Source organism: Equus quagga, chromosome 10, assembly GCF_021613505.1.
Source record: "Equus quagga isolate Etosha38 chromosome 10, UCLA_HA_Equagga_1.0, whole genome shotgun sequence".
Taxonomy (NCBI): Eukaryota; Metazoa; Chordata; class Mammalia; order Perissodactyla; family Equidae; genus Equus; species Equus quagga.
In genome coordinates, this window is record NC_060276.1 from 45,539,009 (window position 1) to 45,558,697 (window position 19,689).

Consider the following 19,689-nt stretch of genomic DNA (forward strand, 5'->3'; position numbering starts at 1 on the left):
TCTTTTTTATTTTTCTCTATGTGTATGATCCTTAGACCAATCATTTTACAATAAATATATATTAGTAAAATATAAGGGGAAAGAATTTTTACTTATTAAAGTCTATTTACTTTGTATTTTCATGTCTTCAGTCTTTCTTACTGCATCTACACCATTCCCACATTAGCCATTGTCTCTCTCAGGACCTATTGTGTTCAGTGTCAGCACAGCAGGCAAATAAGCACATTCACCTTCATCGATTCTAATGGTTAATGGCATTTATCCAATAATTTGCTCTTCCAAGTGTACCAGTTGGATATATACATCTCTTGGGGTAGTATAAGAATAATCCAATCTGAGTATGTGCAAATCACTTCCAAAGTGTTTGGGTTAATTTATTAAGAAATAAAATTGATTTCCATTGATAGCTAATTAACTCGAAATTATGTTAATTTCACATAAACATTAAATATTCCAATAATACTTGTCCAGATTACCTAAGTCTCAGTGGTGGCTATACTATAAGCATTTCAAGGTTTGCTCCAGCCAGGAGCCAAGTGCCTTTTCGCACCCCTGCCTGTGCTTTCCCACGCTCCCTCTCACCAGGCACAGTCAGGTGGGGCTCTGAGACAGAGAGATGACTTCCCTTTACGAGAAGCAAAAGGATGAACAAAATGGTCACTCTATAATCCTCTGTCTTGTATATATTTTCAAACAATAAAAACACAAACAGCAGCTCCAGAAATTGGAAATATTTGAAAAAGCTAAAAATCTTTTATGTTATTTTATTAAGCTGAGTTACCAACAAATAATCATCAAAATAAGAATAACACACTATATTCACTAAAGTGCCATCAGTTAATAAAGCATACAGCGGTTTTAATTGTAATCATCTGACCAACAAATGTTACACATAAAGATTAATAACTGAACTTATACTAATTGTATCTATCTAATCTTTAATAACTTTCTGAAATGGTACATGAATACAAAATACCTTTAACAGAACAACACCTATTTCTCTAGCTTATTCAGATCACTTCTTTTTTTCTAATACATATGAGTGGTATATTATGAAAGATAATACCTATATTCGACATGTTCAAAGACATTTCCAAACCTTTAGCTAGGCAGATAGCAAAGCATCTGAGTACCTAATTGCCATATAAAAGATATTTTATTTCCAATACTCTCATTCGAGCCTGAAAACCTGCAGTCTTTGCCCTGTCTTTGAAATCAGGCTGCCTGAGCACACAGAAGCCAGCACACAGCCAGAGAGCCTGAGACAACAACATTTTAATCATCTACGCCAGTCACACTCAATCTTTCTGTGAAGGACCCCTTCTGTAGATAATTTTCCCTTCTGCTGAGAGTTAAGCCTCTTTCTTCTCGCTCTGTCCTCAGTGGGAACTGAAAATAACTGGTCACTATCCTGTGTATAATCACCTCTCACAGACTGAAAGTTTCTTTCTCATGTGTCTTGTTCTCTAAACCAAACAGTTCCAGTTAATTTAACCTCTGTACACAGACGTTATTTTTCAAATGTTTAATTTTGTCAGGATAATTAGAATCCATTCGGAGTTTCCATTGCAAAGGCCCCCCTCATCTCCTGGAAAAGCATACAAACTTCTTGGTTTTGCACACGAAGCCCTTTGTCAGGTGCCCTTTCTTTTTTTTCCCTCTCTCTCTCTTCTTCTTCTCCCCAAAGCCCCCCAGTACATAGTTGTATATTCTAGTTGTGGGTCCTTCTGGTTGTGCTATGTGCGACGCCGCCTCAGCGTGGCCAGATGAGTGGAGCTAGGTCCGCACCCAGGATCCAAACCAGCAAAACCCTGGGCCGCTGAAGCCAAGCATGCGAACCTAACCATTCGGCCATGGGGCCAGCCCGGCCTACCTTTCTAGCCTGGCCCCTGCTGCTCTCTGTTGCAAACCCTTCTCTTCAGTCTGATTACAATTGCTTGAACATACCATGCAGTGTCGTGCTACTGTGCTTTGGTACGTCTGTTCTCTGTCTAGACTCCCCTCATTCTCCCTCCTTTTTTTTCTACCTGCCAAGTAAATATCTACTCATATTTCAAGACTACTCAACTACCACTTCCTTTCTGACGACTTCTCTATCTTAGGAGTAATTAATGCCTTATTTTGCCATGTTCCTTCACTGTAAACATTTCAACACAGTTTCTTCTAGTCAATACAAGCTCTTTCAATGGTAGAGAGCCTGTTTCACTAGTATTTTGTATCCACAGTACCTAAGAGATTGCTAGAACATACCAGGTAGGCAATAAATGTTTCTGAATGAAGATTTTTTTCCCACATAAGCTCCCTCTTGTGTGGGCTATACAGCAATACTTCTAAATTAAAACTCTACTCTTGTGTGTGTGTGTGTGTGTGTGTGTGTGTGTGCGTGTGCACATACCCATATATACATATATATATAATATGTATATATATACACACAGAGGTTGACTATAAAGCCCAGACTTTTCCGGACACCATATTTGTCGAGAGTTAGGTGGGAGTGAACGCCAGAATCGAGTTACAGTGTGCCCCTCTGGAAATGGAGCACCATATGTTTGTGAGGGCAAGCAGGTTAGGAGCAAAGTAAATATGAAGGTAGAAGCACACTCGTTATCCACTGAGGGCTAGGGACTGTGCTGGGCACCAGGGCTCAGAGGTAAATGATGCGTGGTACCTTTGAAACATCACAGAGCTCAGAACTTAGGAGAAGACACAAAATTATACAGAAAAGAGACAACGCAGGAGACTAATTTGGTGGCAAATGTCAACGACTGATATAATTTAAATGATAACTAGGGTATATGTAAAAAAGGCAAAGAAGGGACAAATTCAAGACACTTTGTGAAGACAAACAGGATTAAGTCACTGAAAAGAAATATTTGGGATGCGGGAAAGGGAAAAAAATCAAAGCTTCCAAAAGTTTTAAGTTCTAGTGATGAAAAGAATGGTTGTATCATGTTGATATCAAGGAAGTGATGACTAGAGCCAGCTGGCTTTAGGAAGGAGGTGCAGCTCATTTTGTAAACAGAAGTGGTAGCTATGTGGAGATAATCTATGAGAAGATGGTCATGGCCATTCCATTCTCTCTGCTTCATTTTATCCTATATGATTTAACCCAACTGTGCTTCTTAAACATTCTTATGACCACGTCACTCCCTTCCTTCAAAAAATTCAATGGCTCTCGACAACTCATCTAGTAAAGTTCAAATTGCTAATCAGAATAGTTACTGAGCATAGACTTTGGATTCAGACAGAACTGGGTTTGAACCTTGAGTCTACCACTCACTAGTTGTGTGACCTTGAGCAAGTTACTTAAACACTCTATGTCACAGCCTTCTCGTCTATAAAATGGGCATTAGAGAAGTACATCTGCTCGTAGACTTATAGAATTGAATAAGATAACATTATCATGACCGTGATCATCATCCAGATTAGAAGTGAGGACAGCCAATTTCAACTTCACCTCTTCACAAAGAGTAAGTTACTACCATAACCTAAAAGTCCCTCTGTGATCTGGGCCCCTGTTGCCACTGTGATCACATCTCTAGCTACTATCCTTCACCACCCCCTGGAGCCATGCTGGCCTCCTAGCTGTTGCTCCTTGAATTCACCAAGCACGCATCTCACTCAGAGCCTTTGTGAGCACTTTGTCTCTGCCGAAGGTTTTTCTTTCACTCATCTCATGGCTAGTTTCTTCACTTCTTTCAAGATCCATACTCAAAAGTCATTTTCTCACTATGGTCTTTCCTAGCCACTCTATCTCAAATTGCAATCCACTCTCTCAACACCTCTTACCTCCTCCCTCTTCCATTTTTCTCCATAGCAATGATCTCAATGAGAATGTACTATACTATCTACGCAATGTACCATATATTGTATTTACTTATTTATTGTACATCTCTCTCCACTAGAATGTTAGCTACACAAGTATAAGGCTTTTTGTTCTGTTTTGTTTATTTTTATATACCCAGCATCTAGAATAATGGCTGGCCCATAATAGGCACTTAATACATATTTGTTGAATGCGCGAATGGGTGAAGACTTCTACTCACTTGCTTGCTCTGCCTGACCTTAGATGCTCTCCTTCCTTCATCAGGTGGGAGCATCCTATTCCTCCTTTAATAGGGAGGGGAACGGAGATTTGTTCCCCATCCATCATGTGCCTACGGGCCAGGCATTTTGATAAGTGCCTTATATGCCTTGTTTTTTTCTAATTCTCAAAACAATTCAGTGAGTTAGTTATTAATATGCCCATTTTATAGACAAAGGACTAGATTTAGAGTGCTTAAGTAGCTCGGCCTAGGTCACACAGCTAATAAGAGCTGGTGTCAGAACATAGCATGGTAACTTATGTGCACTGAGTGTTTAATACATACCGAACTGAATTAAGTGTCATGGGTGATGAAAAGGTGTGCAGGGAGGGGTGGCAGTTGGGGGAAGGGTCATTCAGGGGGAGTAGTGCTAATGAGCCTTTCTCAACTTCCCTGAACAGAATTAATAAATTGTTTTTTGTTTTCCCATTGTGATTTATATATACTGTAGTTGTAGCATTTCTTCCACAATATATAATTTTGTTTACACAATCAGCCTCACCTACCAGATTGTGAAGTCCTTAAAAATGAGGACTATATTAATTTTGCTCAGTAAATGTATGTTGAATGAATAAATGCTAGAGAGAGGCCAAAGATAATTAGGACTGATTTGATGATTAGAGAAATCGTTGGTGACCTTCAAGCGGTTTCAATACAGTGCCAGGGGTGTAAAAGAAAAAAGGAATGGATAGCTGGAAAGAGGAGGTAACACGGAAGGTAATTTATTCAAAATACTGACTCTGTATAATAATTAGAGAATGGGGGGGGAGCAGCAGAGCTGGCAGCTGGGAAACAGTGAGGATAGTGACAAAAGTTACTATAATTATTTGTCCCGAATAAGTTCAGCATAATTATGCCTGAAGGGATCGGACAACGGAAGAAATAAGAATGAAAAAATCGTGAGAAAGGAGAATGGATAGGCATCGCCTACTGCAGTGGTTCTCAAACCATGGCCTCTGAACCAGCAGTATCAGCATCGCCTGGGAACGTGGTAGAAATGTAAATTTTGGTGCCGTACCCCAAATCGACTGAATCAGAAACTCTGAGGGTGGAGTCCATCGATCTGTATTTTAACATATGGGGGAGAAAAAAAACATCCTGGTATCACATTCAGGTGATTCTGATGCATGCTGAAGTTTGGGAACCACCAGAGGTCTTTGAAGGAAATTTCCAGGCAAAGAGGTGTTTGGCAATTGTCCCTTGCTGCCCAGGTATTCTCACAATCACTTTTACATATAACAAGTTGAAGCGTCAACATGATTTCAAAGCTTAGCGTTCATTTAAAATTAGAGACAAATTGTCTAGCAATTTGTGGCATCTGAAGGACAGAATACCTCTGAATGTTCTTGATGAATTTATATAAAAATGAGACTGATTTGTGTCATAATTTCCCATCTATTTATCCAAGAGTAAACGACCCAAAGAGTATGCCCCATGCTGTGAAGATTCTAGACACATTCTCCCTGTCTTCTAAACTGTCCCTCGTCCTTCACCTAAAACTGTTAAAAACCGTATTGAAAATACACTTACGTGATGCTGCAGCATGTCTTGTCTGCTGTGTATTAGAGTGATGGACTAGATAACAGAGCAGATCATTCAGGCCTTCCAACTCGAACTCAAGCTGCAAACTCACTTCTTATTGGCAAATCTGAATTGTTGCTTAAATATTTACTCAAGAATTTTGATCAGAATACCAAATTTCCGTTGCAGACATGAGGTTTCAATGCTTTCCATCAAACTCTTGCCTTGCTAATGTATCTCACTGGTCCTCAGTTGAGTGCTAATATGTACTGGCTCTGAGGAAACAAACACCTGATCCATATGGCAAACAGGGTTGACTCATGTGAACCTGCAGAGATCAGACTACAGCAGGTAAATGTAAAGAAAAAGAGGGCAAGGCGAGGGAGCATCACCCTTGTCCACGACACAGGCATCTTCCGACTTTGCATTTCCTGTGTCAGCAACCCCACTGCAGTTGAAGGCCAAGAGTGAGAACGTGGCCAGGTTAATGCATTACCATACATCATATAGGAACAAAGCCGTGGACCTTACGCCCCTTCCCAAAGCAATTTTACACCCAACTTGCAAAGTGGCACAGCGAAGGATCAGGAGCAAAGTAAAGGAGTAAATATCCAGCCAGCTGCAGGAGAATGTTCTCTTCCAGAAAGAAGCAAGAATGTGCGGGAGGATCACCAGGTTTTCTTGCACAAATTGCTGGAGAATGTATATTTATCAGAGATGAAACTGATTTTCATAGAAAGGATGGAAGAAATGAAGGGGTAAAGCAGTGTGGATGTTACTTAAGGAAAAGTTTCAGGACACATATAAGCAGGTCTATCTTTAAAGCGTATTAAAACTAATGTGAGATAAAACTCCATATAGAGATTGCATCTGAAGGAGGCCCTTTGAGATCCCCTGCCTTTTCCTCCAGTATTTATACAAATGGCCACATGAGACTTTGCAAACTTATCAACAGGTCCTGTACTCAGAAAAACCAGAATTGCCTATTACCCTCTGTGTCAAGCAAAGAGTTCTGACAGATAGCCACACTACACAACACACATTTATATTGGACTGTCGCTGGAAAGAAAGAAGATAGTGAAATGCAGTGAAGGAATCTCGTTAAGTCTGTGGAGTAAACCCATCTAAACTACCAATACGATCAGATAATTCAACTTCATTTCTTTCATTAAAAATTTTCCCTAATCATGGCTTCTTTTTTCCCTATTATATTTTGTATATTCATGGAACAGTTAATATTTAAGCAATCATGAATGCTCCAGTGCGTAGATCAAAACAACTACCACTGCTTGCCAGTCTTGATACAGCACATGAATCCTAATGTTAGTCTCCTTTATTTAAACAGAATTAAGTTCTGTGCTCTCTGCCAAGGGTTGTTTACAAATTATTGCTTTCTTCAACAGCACCATACACTGCAATAACATTGACAAAGATAATGTATTTTTAAGGATTGCAATTACCATAAAGACATTAACTCTGTAGCTATGACCAGACAGGTTTAATACATGCTTTCCTGGCTTTATTTCTAAATCTGTCACCAAAAATGCTTTTCTGGGCACTACATGACCAGGGCTGATACTAATTCAGCCAAATGTAATTTCCAGTGGAAAGATGTCTTAATTTTTTATGTAGGCCCCATCATCCCATTTTTATACTCTTGATTTTAGTATTATAATGGTATTTCCAACAAAAAGGGAACAGATGATATCAGTTGTGTAAAAGTCAAGCAATTTAAGAGTTTTACACGTGTTAGCTTAATTTATGGTAGCAATCTGTGAAAGGAGAGCTTAAATTTGCAACCATGACAACATTAAATGGCATAAGGATTCATGTCAATTGCCACCTTTAGGCCCAGCAGGGCATTCGCAATGTTAGTTTCCCAGAGAAGACAAATTTTGCTTTCCTGCTCTTCCTGCTCCACCCCTCAGCATTTTCCCTTCCAGTCCCACCTCTTCAAGGAGAACGTCCTGCATAGACATTAGCCTCAAGTAACCAGTCGCAAATCAACAACCATTTGTACTTATTTCGGGAAAGGCAAGGATTAATGAATTATGTCTATACTTTAAAAAGAAAAGCTGGTCTGGTACTTTCAAGTGCTCTTAGTTAATCAACCTGTCTATAGTAGGCTTACCGAATAGAAATTCTTCTAAGAATACTTTCAACAAAAATCAAATGATTTTAAATTGGTATAGAAATAGTTTACCAGCATGAATATCTCAACGGTGTTACCTGGTTTCTTCTCAGAAATGGTTGAAGCATTTAAGTAAAGCTTTTAACTTTTCTTGTCATTATTATTTTACTTTAAAAAAAACTGTTTCATGAGGTTTGAGAGTGGGTGGAACAGTTTTTTGGGTTTGTTTCTGCACACAGCTTTAAAGATTACCACCACCACTAAAAGGGTGTATAAAACTGATCTTGCTATGTATGCACACTGTAAAGAAATGGCATTTGGATGTTCAACATTAGTGGTTTTAGCTATTTAAGAATAATTTCGAAGGTCCAAGACATTTAATATTGCTAAAGCATAACTGGAATTCAGCATTGAAGAGCAGTTTTTTAGAGGTGAATGACATAACAATGCTGATGTTTGTGGCTAAATCCATTCATTTGTTTTCTCTACTGTATACTATTCCACTATATAAATATAATTCATTTTAGTTATATTCTCCTGTTGAACATTTTCATTATCTGGTTTCCATTTGATTGTGTGTGTGGGGACAATCATCATTACTAATATTATTCAAATAATGCTGCTGTGAACATTCTTTTATTATAGTAAAACATACATAAAATAAAATTGACTACTTTAACCATTTCTAAGTGTGCCATTAAGTGGCATTAACTACACTCACTTTGTCAGGCAACAATCACCACTATCCAACTCCAGCACTTTTTCATCACCCCATACTGAACCTCTGTATCCATTAAATAATAACTCCCCATCCCCCTCTCCACTCCAACCCCTGGCAACCACTATTCTCTTCTCTGTCTATACAAATTTGACTTTTCTAGGTACCTCATGTAAGTGGAATCATACAATATTGGTACTTCCATGTCTGGCTTATTTCACTTAGCATAATATCGTCAAGGTTCGTCCACATTGTAGAATGTACTAGAATTTCTTCCTTTTTAAAGGCTGAATAATATTCCACTCTATGTATATAAAACATTCTGCTTATCCGTTCATCTGTCAATGGACACTTGGGTTGCTCTCACCTTTGCTATTGGGAACAAAGCTGCTATGAATGTCAGTGTACAAATCTCTGTTCAAGTCCCTGCTTTCAGTTCTTTTATGTGTACACCCAGGAGTGGAATGCTGCATCATACGGTAATTCTAGGTTTAATCTGAGTAACCTCTAGTCTCTTTTCCACAGTAACTGCATCATTTTACACTCACACCAGCAATGCACAAGGGTTCCAATTTCTCCATATCCTCACTAACACTTTTTGTTTTCTGTTTTTTAGATAGTGACAATCCTAATGAATATAAAGTGGTATCCCATTGTGGTTTTGATTTGCATTTCCCTAATGATTAGTGATGTCGAGCATCTTTTCATGTGCTTATTGGCCATCTTCTTTAGAGAAATGTATGTTAAAGTCCTTTGCCCATTTTTGAATTACAGTGCTGGTTTTTGTTGTTGTTGAGGTGTAGGAATTCTTAATCTGTTGTGGTTATTAACCCCTTAGCAGATATGTGATTTACAAATATTTTCACCCATTCTGTGAGTTGCCTTTTTACTCTGCTGATAGTATCCTTTGATGCTGTGATCATTTTTGTACATGTCTCCAGAGTCCCTATGTAAAAGTTAATCTAGAGACTATACTAGGAGTAGCATTTCCAGGTATTGGATCTTTGACATTTCTAGATGGTACCAAATTGTTATCCAAAATAGAGGTACCAAGTTACATTCTCACCAACAGATCCTTTTGACACATATTCTTACTCATACTTGATATTATCAGAATTTTAAATTTTTACCAATCTCATGGATTTGAAATGATCTCTCATTGTGGTTTAATTTAATTTAACTGTAGGTATGAATATAAAATGGTACAGACACTTTGGAAAATAGTATCTTTTAAAATTAAACCTGTACTTTCAATACGATCCAGCATTCCCACTCCTAGGTATTTATTCAAGATAAATGAAATTTATGTCTTGCATGTGAATATTAACGGCAGCATTATTTGTAACAGCAAAAAAGTAGAAATGACCCAAATGTCCATGAATGGAAATGGAATGATGAATGGAAACAGATATGGTATATCCATACAATGGAATATTACTCAGCAATAAAAATAAACTACTACTCTATGCCACAACATTATGCTAAGTGAAAGTCACACCAAACACAAAGTAACACAAGAGACTTCATTACTGGATGATTCCATTCATATGAAATTCCAGACAAAGGCAAAACTATAGTGACAGAAAGCAAATCAGTAGTTGGCTGGAGCTGGGAGTGGGGGCTGATTGCAAAGGGGCACGAGGAAACTATACAGGTTGATGGAACTGTTCTGTATCTTGACGGCGGTAGAGATTACTTAACTGTACACAAATAACAAAATTCATCAAACTGTATACCTGAAAATGAATAAATGTGACTGCATGTCAATTATACGTTGGTAAAGTTACTTTAAAAAATTACACATTAAGTTCAAATCTTCCGTGGTCGTGAACACATTTTATATCTGAAATAATAACGACCCAACAAACAAACAAAAGTCCTAACAAGACACTTTTAGAAGCTGACGAGTACCCTGGCCTTTCTCATATATTTCACGAAAGCTGAAGTTTGTAAACATAGAGGGATCTGAACGGACCAGGCTGTGATTGATGAAAAATCTTTGGAATCGTGCATCCACGTCTCCACCAAATCTTTGAAGAGCTTACGATGCTTTTCTACTTTTGTCAGCACAGGTTTCCAAGTAAAATATTCTGTTTTAATGTAAGTATCTAGCTATTTGCTTGAATTTTAAGATTGAATTCCTTTCTCTAAACAGTCAGCCTCTAAATAGCGTATCTTTCCTCATACTAAGTTGCTTGGATCCCAGAGTGGTCCCTCACTCAGACCATAAAATAGTGTCATTTTTCCTTTTTATTTAATTTAGCTGGAAAATTTCATGACATCTTCTTGCTAAAAGACATATCACTTGATATTTTTCCCAATTAATGAATAAGGAAGGGTACAGACATCTAACAGTCACACATTAGTACTATTATATTACTGTTTTTGAAGAGGTACCGATTGATTTTGTCCAAAATTTGAAAAACTATAACATTTAATTACAGTAGAAGGTAGGTAGGAACTTATAAGAAGCAGTTTTAAAGATATTATTATTATAACGTAAAAGAGAAGAGAGTACTCTGAGAATGCAGATTCAAAAAGAGAAAGAAGGAAAATATGAACAGCAAGGCTTTGTGCTTGTCAGAAGCACACGGCAGCAGTCGGAAAAAGCAAAATCTAAAACAACTGTTTGAGGGAGAGAAGTAAATGTTGTATATGTTGTAAGTACCTGTTGTAAATGGGGCTATATTGTGCTTTTGCTTTCTAAAGAAGTGGGTCACCCAGAAATAACCTCATGCATAGATGGTCAATTAATCTACAACAGAGGCAAGAATATACAACGTGGAAGAGTCTCTGCAATAAACGGTGCTGGGAAAACCAGACAGTTACACACAAAAGAATGAAACTGGACCACTGTCTCATACCATACAAAAGTTAACTCAAAATGGATTAAAGACGAGAATATAAGAGCTGAAACCATAAAATTCCTAGAAGAAAACATAGGCAGTACACTCTTTGACATCAGTCTTAGCTATGTTTTTTTAGATCTGTCTTCTCAGGCAAGAGCAAAAGAAGCAAAAATAAACAGATGAGATTACATCAAACTAAAAAGTTTTTGCACAGTGAAGGAAAGCATCAACAAAATGAAAAGGCAACCTACCAAATGGGAGAAGATATTTGCAAATGATATATCCGATAAGGGGTTAATATCCAAATTAGACAAAGAACTCATACAACTCAATATCAAAAAACCAAACAATCTGATTAAAAAATGGGCAGAGGGGGGCTGGCCCCATGGAGTAGTGGTTAAGGTGTGGCACACACTGCTTTTGGCAGCCCAGGTTTGCAGGTTCGGATCCCGGACATCAACCTACACCACTTGTCAGCCATGCTGTGGCATCAACCACACATAAAGTGGAGAAAGACTGGCAACAGATGTTAGCTCAGGGCTAATCTTCCTCAGCAAAAAAAAAAGGGGGCGGCAGAGGACTTGAATAGACATTTTTTTCAAAGAAAACATTAGATGGCCAACAGGCACATGAAAAGATGCTCAACATCACTAATCATCAGGAAAATGCAAATCAAAACCACAATGAGATATCACCTCACATCTGTCAGAATGGCTAGTATCAAAAAGACAAGAAATAACAAGTGTTGGCAAGGATGTGGAGAAAAGGGAACACTTGTGTACTGTTGGTGGGTAAATTGTGCAGCCACTAGGGAAAACAGTATGGATGTTACTCAAAAAATTAAAAATAGAACTATCATACAACCCAGCAATTCCACTTCTGTGTGTATATCCAAAGAACATGAAACGCTACTTTGAAAAGATACATGCACCCCTCTGTTCTTTGCAGCATTATTTAGAATAGTCAAGATACAGAAACAACCTAAGAGGCCACCCATGGATGAATACTTAAAGAAGATGTGTTATACACACACACACACACACACATATACACACACTGGAATACTACTCAGTCATAAAAAAGAATGAAATCTTGTCATTTGCAACAACATGGATGGACCTAAAGGGTATTATGCTAAATGAAATAATTCAGACAGATAAAGTCAAATACCATATGATTTCACTCAAATGTGGAATCTTAAAAAACAAACCAAGATCACACATACAAAGAACAGATTTGTGGCTACCAGAGGAGCCGGAGGTTGGGGGTAGGTGAAACAGGTGAAGGAGGTCAACTGCATGGTGATGGATGGTAACTAGACTTGGGGCAGTGATCACTTTGCAGGGAATACAGATGTCAAATTATAAAATAAAATAAAGTGGAGCAGCTTTACAGTAGGGGTTACCATCTGAGTACTTTATTCGCTTGTAGTTAGTTACCCAGTATTTGTAGCAAGATAGATTATTTTTTGTGTGCACTATTATACAGAAGCCCTCTCTCGCCCCACTCCCTGCCTCATTTCTCCATATCTCCCTCTCTGTCTCTTGTTTTAGTATTACAACGTTCTGCTTCTGGCAACTAGCTCATAAGGCCCTCAAGGACTGGAGATGCATGTTTCATTTCTCTTTAACCGTGCAACATCTAGCACAGGTTTCCACAGAAAGCAAGGACTCAATAAATGTGGCCAACTTGCTGCCCCATTACTAGCTAAAAAGCATTTAAATGTATATAAATAGTTCTTAGAATCCTTAAAACTGTCACAGGGTAACTGGATGTTCAGAGTTTTCTTTGAATATTAACTGCTGCTTTATAAACCCCCTTCCATGGTCATCAGCCCTCCTTCTTAAAGTATGCCATGCCTTCATGTACGGCTTCGTTTGACAGAAATATCAGTTTGGAAGATGATCGGTCACATTTAGTCACAGTAGCCACATTTTTTGAACAACAGTCTCATACAGGGTTGAAAATCCCCTTCGAACGGAGCTTTTATAGAATAAAAAGGCATTTGTTTTCAAACTTACTAATTATATTCACTAAATGCTGTTCATGTTGTCAACTTGCCCCCACTGTGAGAATTACAAAATCAGTCATAAGATTAAACTCCGAAAATGACTACAGCTATTCACAGAATACTAAGCCAGCTGGGTTCATTTAACTCCTCTGCGGAAACAGTCTTTGTGGCGAACCAAGTAAGACCTACAGCTAGTCCTATAAATCATCATTTTTTTTTTGTCTGCTCCAGTGCTGAAATTGTTTATTGCCACCCCTGATATGGGGAACTCATCACGAACCAAAACAGAGCTTTTTGGTGAACTTGAGAATTATTCATCTCTGCCAGCCATACTACCAAACAGAATAGTTAACTACATATATCCATTACTGCTTAGTCATAATGATTTCGACAAGTACAGTTACGGCACAGGATTAAGTTGATTGTGTTTTTTATATTAGTGTATGAGAATAAATTTTTTTTGAATAAAAGAGGGGTCAGCCCAGTGGCATAGTGGTTAGGTTCACGTGCTCCGTTTTGGTGGCCTGGGGTTCACAGGTTCGGATCCCAGGCGCGGACATACACATCACTCATCAAGTCATGCTGTGGCAGAATCCCACATGCAACATAGAGGAAGACTGGCACAGATGTTAGCTCAGGGACAGGCTTCCTCAAGCAAAAAGAGGAAGATTGGCGATAGATGTTTGCTCAGGGCCAAACTTCCTCACCAAAAAACAAAAAATGAAAGAAAATACAGATATACACATCTTTTTGCTCTCTTTAAATGTCTGTATTTAATGAGTTATAAACCAAGCCACACATGAGTCCTCTACCAAAAACAAATTACACCCCTCATTATAGTTCTGTGTACAAATATATATATTTGGCTCTTTAATAATTATAATTGGAGGAAGATAAGGAGCATAATTTGGCAAGTCTTACTTTGCATTTTAAATGCTCTTCACAATTTTGTCAATTTATGTATAAGGAGAAATACTCAACTCAACCCTGTTTCTCCCTGATCATCCAATTCTGAAAAACATTCCTGATTCTTTCTCACTCTTTCATTCTCTTTCACTCTTATTCTGTCTCTCAATCTCTCTCCCATGCCAGCCACACCCCCCCCCCCCCCCCCCCCCCCCACACACACACACAAACACACACGTGCACGGACACACTTTCTGGCTTGATCTAGCTTTTAATTTCTTTTCCTTGATCTTCCGCTAATATAAAACTTTCAAAAATTGGAATCTCTTCCATATCAAAAAGGTCATGTATTTGCATGGGGGAGTACAATAACTAGGGAGAGCTGGCACACAAGCCAAGTGTGTATTATACATATTCATATTAGCCCTCACAGCAAGTTATAGAGACATATGGGAGGCAGATTTAACTGTAACATAAAAGTTAAAACCAGGGAAAGCATCGTAAGCTTCACAATATTAATAATCACAGTTAAGGGCCTGGGGGTGTGTGGGGGTGTGTGTGTGTGTGTGTGTGTCTGTGTATGTGAGTTTCAAGGACAGAGCATTTTCACATATATAAGTAAAACAGACAGAAAAAATGTTGAGAGAAAAAAAATGATGTCTCCAAAGCAGTCTTGACAAGGGATACTAATCAAGTCAGCATCCAACAAATTACATCCACAAACTACTGTTCTCCACAGAGTTTAACAAACTGAAAATTGGGGGGTATAATGAAGTTTCCACTCACCCCAAACTGCAGTGCTGTAAATGTGATAATATCTAAACAAATGTAATCAGATTCTGAGAAAACAAACAAGGGTTACATTTAAAGTAGTAGCTGACTAATTTGCACCAATGAATGTAAATTAATGAATATTGCAACTTAGAGAAAAACCTTTAAATAAGCTTCTGGGACCACTGTATTTTTAGAGGCAAGTATGAGAATAAAGGTGTGAATTTGTTTCGTTTAATCAGAGCTCAAGTTTTCAAAAGAGGTATTCCAACAGACGTAGTCTTTCATAACCATATCGATTGGAAGAAGGACATCTACAAAACTGGACAATTCCCGTGCCCAACATGGTCATCCAGCTTCACCCCTGCTGACACAGCAATTAGCCTTTTCTCGCATCTCAATTCTGTTATGTAGGCTCCAGAGGATAAGGAAGACATAATGCATCCCCACATTAGCGTAAGTCTGGAAAATGTGGTGACCATTCGGAAGAATTGAGATTTCCATCTTAGACGAAAGCACCTCTAAAGACAGAAAGTGACACTACCTTCATCAAGTTTTCTTTCTACTTAAGGAGCCGATCCAACTGTGGACCACTGTAGTACAGAGATGGATAAAGAGACTGGGTACCCCCCCATCTTAGAAATGAAACAGGAGCTGATTTTCTAACTGAAGGACAATTTGCAAAGTACATTGTAGTGTGTCCACGGGATTACACAATCAGGGAGCCATGATCACAAGTTTTCAACTTTTAGAGGGCTGTGTTTTCAAAGAAGAGAAACTCAGAAATAGTCTGTGTTTTGCTCAGATTTTCAATAGCATGAAGGGCATTGGAGGTGAGGACTTCGGATTGGATTTCTGAGCTGGTGTCCAAGCATCTTGATTACTGGAGAAATGAGATGATTGAAACAGTCTTTTAGGATTACCAATTGCCTGCGTGCTCAAGTCCACCTGCACCGATTAATAGTATGTGCTTTAGGACATATAACAAGTAACATACGGGAATGTAAAGACCTTATGGAGAATTGTTTCTTTAAAAAAATTAATTTAGTGGGGCTGGCTCCGTGGCAGAGTGGTTAAGTTCGCGTGTTCCACTGCAGGCAGCCCAGTGTTTCATTGGTTCGAATCCTGGGCGCGGACATGGCACTGCTCATCAAACCACGCTGAGGCAGCGTCCCACATGCCACAACTAGAAGGACCCACAACGAAGAATATACAACTATGTACTGGGGGTCTTTGGGGAGAAAAAGGAAAAAATAAAATCTTTAAAAAAAATTAATTTAGTGTTCTATAAATTTAAACACTTCTGGACTTTTTGTCTTAAGTAATATTAATGCTTGCTGTTTGAAAATCACAAATTTTGGTACATTGATTTACCTGAAGGACTGCAGGAAACAAAAACCCATGACACAATTACAGAAACGGAATCTAAAATGTCACCACTGGCATAGTATCACTACGGTGCAACATTCATCTTTAAATTCAAGTAACTATTCAGTGGTTCTCAATGATGAGAGCCCATTAAGCACAATCCAATAAAACACAATGGACTTAAATAAAGGTCAACCATCAAATAAGCTGAACAAAGAAAACCATTTAAAATTAAGAATGATATCCTGTCCTGATGTCATTCTATGGTGCTTAGTTATTTCAGAGGTCAAAAATGGTGAATGTTCTTGCTTCAGTGTAATGTAATGAGGCACAGACAAATCCTTAACTTGAAATGTTTGTGTCTATTGGTCATGAATTATGAACAAATGGTACGGTGTGTCACTGTATTATACAATGACATTTTAAAATGCAAAGTAACATGAATGAGCTCCTCTGCATTCTGTCATAGCATTAGATCTTTTATCATTGAGTATAGCCAGCAACTCAGGAAGATCACCAACTGAAAACTCTTTGCTGCAAATAGCCCCACACGAAGTAAAGTTTCAAGGACGCAAGGGGAGAAAACGGAGAGTTTGGAAAGAGGACCTAACATTCCATCGAACTCCATACTTGATGGAATGTGTAATCTTCCCCTACACAGAATTTTTCCAAGACAAATTATAGCCTCCAAAGCAATTTTCTTCTCAGCAAATTATCAACCACATCTCCCCCAATTTCAAAGAATGCTAAACACTGTCTGATAGGAAAAAGCAAAAGAGACGATCAAATTCTAAAAATATCTTGAGCCACTGAAATAATTTGAATCCTAGGAAAAGTTGGATTCACACTCTGCCTCTGACACTGAGTGATCCTGGGTAAGCCATCTCTCTGGAGCGCAGCTCCTCATTTGTAAAATATTGACAACAGCAGCCAACCCTGCCTACCCAAAACTGACATGCTCTGAAAGCCTATATATACAAGGTCAAGTGATAGCTCTAGGATTATTCAGATTATTAGGTGCTATTTTATTACAAATATATAGGCTCATGGCCTGATACATTCAAATCCATTAGGGAAAGAGAGACTATTAATATGCCTACAATTACTTCCAATTCAATTTGAAGAAAAAGAAGAGATTCCTCATTTTACAAGCTACCAGAGAGTTGAGAAAATCCACATGTGATTTTCCCCATTTTCAGAACTCTAAGTGGCAGAGTCGCGTATGTACGGCTTCCTTGAAATGAGCCACTTACAACCAACCATTCTGTTACGGCGCCATGAGGCAGGGTGCCGCAAAGTTTTCAACACAGAAAACCTAGATTTAAGCCTGAAATTGAACATTTATTAGCTTTTTAATGTTGGAAAAATTGCATAACCTTACCAGGCTTTAGTTTCCTAACTTGCAAAATGGGGTTAATAAAAATTAACCTCACAGAATCTCAAAGAAAGCACTTTACAAACTGTAGAGACACAGGCAACCTAACGTGTGGATTATTGACCAGGATTTATGGACCTTTGCTCAGAGGCCTTTTGGTATATCCTATAGAGGTTATTTTCTAAAATATCTTTGGTTTTTAAATTAATAGTTCCATATTTATTTATTGACCCATATTTGAGGGTGAATTGTTCGTTTATATTTATAGCAAACAATACATTTCTATGTTTTTACAAATACACTATAGCAAAGTGTTACAATTACATATTCAATAGTTTTGGTGGTAAAAATCCCCTTTATATCTGGGAGGAAATAAACTCTCTCACTTTAAAAACAGTTAACACTTATGAGAACACTTGCAACACATCCTATATTTAATCAAATCGTCTGGCTTTCATTCAATAGCAATTTATTGAGGGTTTCATATACAATAGATACTGGCGATACAATGTAGAACAAAACAAACATCCAAAATCCATGAGTTCTGAGTCTTGAAAGAGAGAGAAATAAGATAATTATAGTAAAGTGTGGAGAGTTCTAGAATAATTGTCCTCACAATGTGCAGTGGAAACCAGAGAAGAGCTAAAGGGCAAAAATTAGATGAAGAAGAGTAGCAAAGGACATTATAAAAAGGCAAAAGGTAAGGCTGCTTCAGTTACATGTTTAAAAGAGAAAGAGAGTGAGAGAGAGAAATGGAGCATAATTAGGAGGACAGAGCCCCCACCTCTAGTTTCATAACTAAAGTGACCAACTGTCCTGGTTTGCCTGGGACTGTCCCAATTTTAGCACTGAAAGTCCCACATGCCAGGAAAGCCCTCAGTCCTGGGCAAACCAGGACAGTTGGTCACTGTATCCAGCTCCAGGAACCTGACTGTTACGGACTGAACTGTGTCCCCCACCCCACCCCTAAACCCACATGTTGATCCCCTAACCCTCAATGTGACGTATTTGAAGACAAGGGCTTAAGGAAGCAATTCAGGTTAAAGGAGGTCATAGGGTAAGCCTAATCTGATAGGATTAGTGTCCTTATGAGAAGAGAAAGGGACACCAGAGCTCTTCCTCGCTCACTCTCTCTGTCTCTGTGTCTCTCCCTGTGGAATGCACAGAGGAAAGGCTATGTGAGGACACCGTTCGAAGGCAGCTGTCTGCAAGCCAGGAAGTGAGCCCTCGCCAGACACTAATTAGGCCAGAACACTGATCTTGGACTTCTCATCTCCAAAACTGTGAGAAATTAAGTCTCTGTTGTTGAAGCCACGCAGTGTGTGATATTGTTACAGCAGCCCGAGCTGACCAATACACTAGCCAGGGTTTCTCTTCTCTGAGGGTCAGTTTTCTCTGCAGACTGCAGGGGCTAGACTAGATACTTTCTTATGTTAAGATTCTAAGTTTATATGGACACAATCCACATAATTTCAGCTAAAAATGATTAGACATTGTGAAATGTTGAGAGTACTCAGATAATGACTTTTTCCTTAGGTGTTTTGTAGATTTTCTCTTGGATTTTATATCCAAATTTTGCTTCCATAGACAGCTGTCACTTTCCTTACAAATCATATTTTCTAGTAAGCTACCTTCTATTTCACAACGAAACCAAACCATTTCACTTTCCTTCTTACAACTTCTATGGAGAAGATGGATGTTTTCCTTTGTACATTTGAGGCGATGCCTATAATATTCTGTCACTAATACCATGTGAGGGCCTCTAGGAAATGAGGCCTTTATATGTTACATATACTTTATATAAATGATGAATCTCAGGAAAAGTAGCACAATTACATTATCATATTAATCCTAAAGACTTAAAGATACCTAAAATTTTCTTCACAGTAAACTTAAATGTTTTCTTCAAATTCTTTGTACAACATATTTCACATATGTACAAAAATACAAA

The 19,689-nt window shown here is 38.3% G+C and overlaps 1 protein-coding gene across 3 annotated transcripts in view; it reads right to left on the minus strand.

Annotated features, from left to right (window-relative positions):
• DIAPH2 (diaphanous related formin 2) overlaps positions 1–19,689 on the minus strand; it is an 817,147-nt gene that overhangs the window by 385,816 nt on the left and 411,642 nt on the right. The gene's annotated exons all lie outside the window — the stretch shown is intronic.